The sequence below is a fragment of the Rattus norvegicus genome, chromosome 18 (assembly GCF_036323735.1).
Source record: "Rattus norvegicus strain BN/NHsdMcwi chromosome 18, GRCr8, whole genome shotgun sequence".
NCBI lineage: Eukaryota > Metazoa > Chordata > Mammalia > Rodentia > Muridae > Rattus > Rattus norvegicus.
Window position 1 is genome coordinate 36,978,727 of NC_086036.1, and position 7,837 is coordinate 36,986,563.

General features: G+C 41.2%; 1 non-coding gene across 1 annotated transcript; it reads right to left on the bottom strand.

The window, feature by feature from the left end:
* Positions 1-7,419: 7,419 nt before the first annotated feature.
* Positions 7,420-7,524, bottom strand: LOC120098444 (U6 spliceosomal RNA). Its single transcript, XR_005496603.1, has one exon. It is a non-coding gene; the product is annotated as a U6 spliceosomal RNA (small nuclear RNA).
* Positions 7,525-7,837: the final 313 nt, after the last annotated feature.

Below are 7,837 nucleotides of genomic sequence, written 5' to 3' on the forward strand. Positions count from 1 at the left end.
CTTATTGTACAGATCTTTTACTTGCTTGGTTAAAGTCACACCGAGGTACTTTATATTATTTCGGTCTGTTATGAAGGGTGTCGTTTCCCTAATTTCTTTCTCGGCTTGTTTCTCTTTTGTATAGAGGAAGGCAACTGATTTATTTGAGTTAATTTTATACCCAGCCACTTTGCTGAAGTTGTTTATCAGCTTTAGTAGTTCTCTGGTGGAACTTTTGGGATCACTTAAATATACTATCATGTCGTCTGCAAATAGTGATATTTTGACCTCTTCTTTTCCCATCTGTATCCCCTTGATCTCCTTTTGTTGTCTGATTGCTCTGGCTAGAACTTCAAGAACTATATTGAATAAGTAGGGAGAGAGTGGGCAGCCTTGTCTAGTCCCTGATTTTAGTGGGATTGCTTCAAGTTTCTCTCCATTTAGTTTAATGTTAGCAACTGGTTTGCTGTATATGGCTTTTACTATGTTTAGGTATGGGCCTTGAATTCCTATTCTTTCCAGGACTTTTATCATGAAGGGGTGTTGAATTTTGTCAAATGCTTTCTCAGCATCTAATGAAATGATCATGTGGTTCTGTTCTTTCAGTTTGTTTATATGATGGATCACGTTGATGGTTTTCCTTATATTAAACCATCCCTGCATGCCTGGGATGAAGCCTACTTGATCATGGTGGATGATTGTTTTGATGTGCTCTTGAATTCGGTTTGCCAGAATTTTATTGAGTATTTTTGCGTCGATATTCATAAGGGAAATTGGTCTGAAGTTCTCTTTCTTTGTTGGGTCTTTGTGTGGTTTAGGTATAAGAGTAATTGTGGCTTCATAGAAGGAATTCGGTAGGGCTCCATCTGTTTCAATTTTGTGGAATAGTTTGGATAATATTGGTATAAGGTCTTCTATGAAGGTTTGATAGAATTCTGCACTAAACCCGTCTGGACCTGGGCTCTTTTTGGTTGGGAGACCTTTAATGACTGCTTCTATTTCCTTAGGAGTTATGGGGTTGTTTAACTGGTTTATCTGTTCCTGATTTAACTTCGATACCTGGTATCTGTCTAGGAAATTGTCCATTTCCTGAAGATTTTCAAGTTTTGTTGAATATAGGTTTTTATAGTAAGATCTGATGATTTTTTGAATTTCCTCTGAATCTGTAGTTATGTCTCCCTTTTCATTTCTGATTTTGTTAATTTGGACGCACTCTCTGTGTCCTCTCGTTAGTCTGGCTAAGGGTTTATCTATCTTGTTGATTTTCTCAAAGAACCAACTTTTGGTTCTGTTGATTCTTTCTATGGTCCTTTTTGTTTCTACTTGGTTGATTTCAGCTCTGAGTTTGATTATTTCCTGCCTTCTACTCCTCCTGGGTGTATTTGCTTCTTTTTGTTCTAGAGCTTTTAGGTGTGCTGTCAAGCTGCTGACATATGCTCTTTCCTGTTTCTTTCTGCAGGCACTGAGCGCTATGAGTTTTCCTCTTAGCACAGCTTTCATTGTGTCCCATAAGTTTGGGTATGTTGTACCTTCATTTTCATTAAATTCTAAAAAGTTTTTAATTTCTTTCTTTATTTCTTCCTTGACCAGGTTATCATTGAGTAGAGCATTGTTCAATTTCCACGTATATGTGGGCATTCTTCCCTTATTGTTATTGAAGACCAGTTTTAGGCCGTGGTGGTCCGATAGCACGCATGGGATTATTTCTATCTTTCTGTACCTGTTGAGGCCCGTTTTTTGACCAATTATATGGTCAATTTTGGAGAAAGTACCATGAGGAGCTGAGAAGAAGTTATATCCTTTTGCTTTAGGATAGAATGTTCTATAAATATCCGTTAAGTCCATTTGGCTCATGACTTCTCTTAGTCTGTCTACATCTCTGTTTAATTTCTGTTTCCATGATCTGTCCATTGATGAGAGTGGGGTGTTGAAATCTCCCACTATTATTGTGTGAGGTGCAATGTGTGTTTTGAGCTTTAGTAAGGTTTCTTTTACATATGTAGGTGCCCTTGTATTTGGGGCATAGATATTTAGGATTGAGAGTTCATCTTGGTGGATTTTTCCTTTGATGAATATGAAGTGTCCTTCCTTATCTTTTTTGATGACTTTTAGTTGAAAATTGATTTTATTTGATATTAGAATGGCTACTCCAGCTTGCTTCTTCTGACCATTTGCTTGGAAAATTGTTTTCCAGCCTTTCACTCTGAGGTAATGTCTGTCTTTGTCTCTGAGGTGTGTTTCCTGTAGGCAGCAGAATGCAGGGTCCTCGTTGCGTATCCAGTTTGTTAATCTATGTCTTTTTATTGGGGAGTTGAGGCCATTGATATTGAGAGATATTAAGGAATAGTGATTATTGCTTCCTGTTATATTCATATTTGGAAGTGAGGTTATGTTTGTGTGCTTTCATTCTCTTTGTTTTGTTGCCAAGATGATTAGTTTCTTGCTTCTAGGGTATAGCTTGCCTCCTTATGTTGGGCTTTACCCTTTATTATCCTTTGTAGTGCTGGACTTGTAGAAAGATATTGTGTAAATTTGGTTTTGTCATGGAATATCTTGGTTTCTCCATCTATGTTAATTGAGAGTTTTGCAGGATACAGTAACCTGGGCTGGCATTTGTGTTCTCTTAGGGTCTGTATGACATCTGTCCAGGATCTTCTGGCCTTCATAGTTTCTGGCGAAAAGTCTGGTGTGATTCTGATAGGTCTGCCTTTATATGTTACTTGACCTTTTTCCCTTACTGCTTTTAATATTCTTTCTTTATTTTGTGCGTTTGGTGTTTTGACTATTATGTGACGGGAGGTGTTTCTTTTCTGGTCCAATCTATTTGGAGTTCTGTAGGCTTCTTGTATGCCTATGGGTATCTCTTTTTTTAGGTTAGGGAAGTTTTCTTCTATGATTTTGTTGAAGATATTTACTGGTCCTTTGAGCTGGGAGTCTTCACTCTCTTCTATACCTATTATCCTTAGGTTTGATCTTCTCATTGAGTCCTGGATTTCCTGTATGTTTTGGACCAGTAGCTTTTTCCGCTTTACATTATCTTTGACAGTTGAGTCAATGATTTCTATGGAATCTTCTGCTCCCGAGATTCTCTCTTCCATCTCTTGAATTCTGTTGGTGAAGCTTGTATCTACAGCTCCTTGTCTTTTCTTTTGATTTTCTATGTCCAGGGTTGTTTCCATGTGTTCTTTCTTGATTGCTTCTATTTCCATTTTTAATTCCTTCAACTGTTTGATTGTGTTTTCCTGGAATTCTTTCAGGGATTTTTGCGATTCCTCTCTGTAGGCTTCTACTTGTTCTCTAAGGGAGTTCTTTATGTCTTTCTTGAAGTCCTCCAGCATCATGATCAAATATGATTTTGAAACTAGGTCTTGCTTTTCTGGTGTGTTTGGATATTCCGTGTTTGCTTTGGTGGGAGAATTGGGCTCCGATGATGCCATGTAGTCTTGGTTTCTGTTGCTTGGGTTCCTGCGCTTGCCTCTCGCCATCAGATTATCTCTAGTGTTACTTTGTTCTGCTATTTCTGACAGTGGCTAGACTGTCCTATAACCTGTGTGTCAGGAGTGCTGTAGACCTGTTTTCCTGTTTTCTTTCAGCCAGTTATGGGGACAGAGTGTTCTGCTTTCGGGCGTGTAGTTTTTCCTCTCTACAGGTCTTCAGCTGTTCCTGTGGGCCTGTGTCTTGAGTTCACCAGGCAGGTTTCTTGCAGGGGAAAAGTTGGTCCTACCTGTGGTTCCAAGGCTCAAGTTTGCTCTTGGGGTACTGCCTAAGTCCTCTCCGCTGTGGCAGCAACCGGGAAAATCTGTGCCGCTCCTTCCGGGAGCCTCCGTGCACCAGGGTTTCAGATGACGTTTGGTGTTTTCCTCTGGCGCCTGGATGTGCACAGAGTGCAGTCTCTTCTGGTTTCCCAGGCGTGTCCGCCTGTCTGAAGGTTCAGCTCTCCCTCCCACGGGATTTGGGTGCAGAGAACTGTTTATCCGGTCTGTTTCCTTCAGGTTCCGGCAGTGTCTCAGGCGCAGGGGTCCTGTCGCTCCCGGGCCCTCCCCTATGGGAACCCAGAGGCCTTATACAGTTGCCTCTTGGGCCAGGGATGTGGGCAGGGGTGGGCAGTGTTGGTGGTCTCCTCCGCTCTGCAGCCTCAGGAGTGCCCACCTGATCAGGCGGACTCACAGCCATTTTTTGTTTCTTTGTTTGTTTGTTTGTTTGTTTGTTTGTTTGCTGGGTTGGGGTGGGAGACAAGATACTTTTTCTATAGTTTGTTTGCAAATCTTCTCATCTTTGCAAAGTTTCTGGGCCAGATGTTGATCTGGGCTCCCAGGACTACTGTCATCTCCCATCTTGGCCACTACTCATCGTATAACCACTTCCTCTTCTTAGTGTGTTGAGGGGTGGGAGTACACACATGTGGAGGTCAGAAGACAACTTAACAGGAGCTAGTTCTCTCTTTCTCCCATGTAGGTCTCAGAGCTGTAACTGAGGTTGTTAGGTTTAGTGGCAAGTATCTTAATTTGCTGAGCCATCTTCCCAGCCCCAGCAACAACTCTTAAAAACAACCAGTTACGGGGCTGGAGAGATGGCTCAGTGGTTAAGAGCATTGTCTGTTCTTCCAGAGGTCTGAGTTCAATTCCCAGCAACCACATAGTGGCTTTTAGCCATCTGGTACCCTCTTCTGGTGTGTCTGAAGACAGCTGTAGTGTACTGACATACATAAAATAAATAAAATTAAAAAAAAAAAAACAGTTGCTGCAAGTAGTAGGGACAGCAAGACCTCACAGCAAAGCATGTAGGCTTGGACATCTGTGATGATTTGACTATGATATGTTTGACAGAGGGAGTGGCACTATTAGAAGGTGTGATCCTGGTGAGGTAGGTGTGGTCTTGTTGAAGTAGGTGTGTCACTGTGGGTGTGGGTTTTAAGATCCTCATCCTAGCTTCCTGAAAGCCAGTCTTCCCCTAGTAGCCTTCAGATGAAGATGCAGAGCTCTCAGCTCCTCCTGTACCATGCCTTCCTGGATGCTGCCATGCTCTCACCTTGATGATGATGGACTGAACCTCTGAACCTGTAAGCCAGCCCCAGTTAAATGTTGTCCTTATAAGAGTTGCCTTGGTCCTGGTGTCTGCTCACAGCAATAAAACTCTAACTAAGACAACATCCATGGACTTCACTGAAACTTTGGGAAATTACTTAATCTTTTAGCACTTTGGTTTCCTCAAGTTTGAACTGGAAATGAAACTAAACATACAATAAATGCTAATAATTCTTTTTAAAAGATGCCCATCATAATTATTATAAAAAAAGAGAATGCCCCGCCTCCTTTATATGAGACCTACATTCTTCAGCATTCATTTTGTTAGGCTGTGAGGATGCCAGGAAAGGAAATTGACTAGCATGCATGCATTTCCTAACTGAATGGTTAAGTTTACTTGGGCATTTCCAAGTTCCTACAGGCTCTTCCTTTTCCTGGGACAAGAACACTTCTGGTCATACCCTCACTTGCTTCATAAAATTTGCTCTCAGCAGAGTCTGAAATGCACACATAAAGTGGAACCTTAGCTAAGGGTATCTGTATATAAAGAGGAAACAGACCTTGAAGGGAATTTAGAGCTGCAATGTCTAAGTAGGTTTCTGTCCCCAGACTTAACAAAATACATGAAGAAGAAATAAAGTAATTATATTTTCTTTTGTATAAATAATGTATTTTTATTTTATGTTCATTGGTGTTTTACCTATATATATGTCTGTGTGAGGGTGTTGGGCCCCTGGAAAGTGGAGTTACAGATAGTTGTGGGCTGCCATTAAGAGTGCTGGGAATTGAACCTGGGTCCTCTGGAAGCTCAACAGTGCTCTTAACTTCTGAGCCACCATTCCAACCCCAGGAATTACATTTTCTGTATATTTTATTTTCTGAGCAAAATGCTGTTCCTTAATTAAAGGCAAACTATATTTTATATATCTTTATAGTATTTACTACTGACTGCTGTGATTTCAACATGCCTCTAGTTTATGACTAGAAACTTGGCCCCCAACGCAGTAGTGTTATGAGAAGGACCTTTGGGAAGAGATTGAGTGATTGGGAGCTATTTTGGGATTATTTAACCTACAGATTGGCATACTCAGCAATTATAAATATATATCATAAACAAACTCTTTGAACAAGAACATTCTATAACCTGCCTGACAGAAATAAAGACATCCGAAGAGACACCATGTCTCTCAGTCTGACCACCAGACAACCCCACAGAAGTGGGAATTTCCCCAGGAATCTCAGCCTGTGAGGAGAAGGCTCAAGCCAGAGAGGAAGCTTGTCTCCCAGAAAGATATTTCACAGAGTTTTAACAACTTGTCCCATTACAGTAAGAGTCTGAAGCCCAGATAATGATGGTCAATCAATTGTGGAGTGACTTCACCTTGACCAGGACTGCTTAGATGTGCATATTCTTGGCCTCCTATTTAAATTCCAAAGATGGAATTGAGAGATTCACTAGATCCCTTTGTTCCTCTTTCAAACACGGCCAATTTGAAGAAAATCTCAATCAATCTCTCTCTCTCTCTATTCTCTCTCTCTCTCTCTCTCTCTCTCTCTCTCTCTCTCTCTGTGTGTGTGTGTGTGTGTGTGTGTGTCTGTCTGTCTGTCTCTGTCTCTGCTGTCCACTATTAAGTTGGCTCTTTTAATTGGGTTGTTGAGGGTGGTTGGCCAGACTTGGTATGGGGCACAGATTAATATTTTTTAATACTAATTCCTTGTAGCATTTTGTTAACCCAGGTAAAGCTGAAAGTAATTTAAGTCTATACCAATAGGAAAATGCACTTGCCAGGATTAACTTTTAAATATCAGTCCGAATAAATAACCAAAGCACAGTATAAGTTAGAGAAATTATAAAAAATATGTTTGCAGAGAAAAGAATTTGTACAATAATGAGTAGAGAAAAATATCATTTAAATTTGGGGCCAGATTGGTCAGTGGGTAAAATCCTCACTCCTCCATTCCTTAATATGTGGGAGTTCATATCCAGAGCGCCCACAAAAATGCCAAATGTCATGTGTTGTATGACTGACTTTTCCTGGGGTGACAAAACACACACTTCAACTCACCCCAGAAAAGGAGTCCATGACAGACCAAAAGAAAGTTTGCATCAATGTCCAATTTGGTGAAACATGAGTTTTTATCCGGTTACCAACAGGAGTTTGGATGAAAGGCTACTTACAAGGGGCAGGGATGCCTCCTGCATCACCAGAATGTTCACCCCAACATCGGAGACAACTCCTGTAAATTGCAACCCTGGGGCTATTGGAACTCTCTGCACAGCTTTCAGGGAGCTCTTCAATCTCTGATGAGCTCTGTTTCCTGTTGTTAGGCTGGTCAGTTTCCACCACAACCACTGCTTACTCTTTTTTTATACTGTTGGAAGGGGTCCTCAAGAATCTTCCAAGTTGTTTTTCTTTTGGATATGGAGTGCTTAAAGAATGTGTACATCATCCTTGCTCAGGGGCCCTGCTCCTCCTCTCTGTGTCGGTCCAATTTCAGAATAGGCGCAGCAGGAGTGAGCACTCCTCTAAGTTTTTCTCCCCTGTACATGTGACCTTTTGCATCCTCTCTTTCCCTCTTGGAGAAACTTTTTCAGTGTGGGGAAAGTGTTGCAATTCAGATGAACAAGCTATACAACAGCACAGATGGCCACCTGTCCTTGCAGCACTTGCGAGTTGGGAACAGAGGATACCTGGAGTAAGATGGCTAGCCAGAGTATCATATTGAGACCCTGCCTCAATATTTAAGATGGAGAGTTATCAAGGAAGATACCTGACATTAACCTCTGGCCTCCATGCACACATATGTGAAATTGTTCTTTGCACACTCATGCA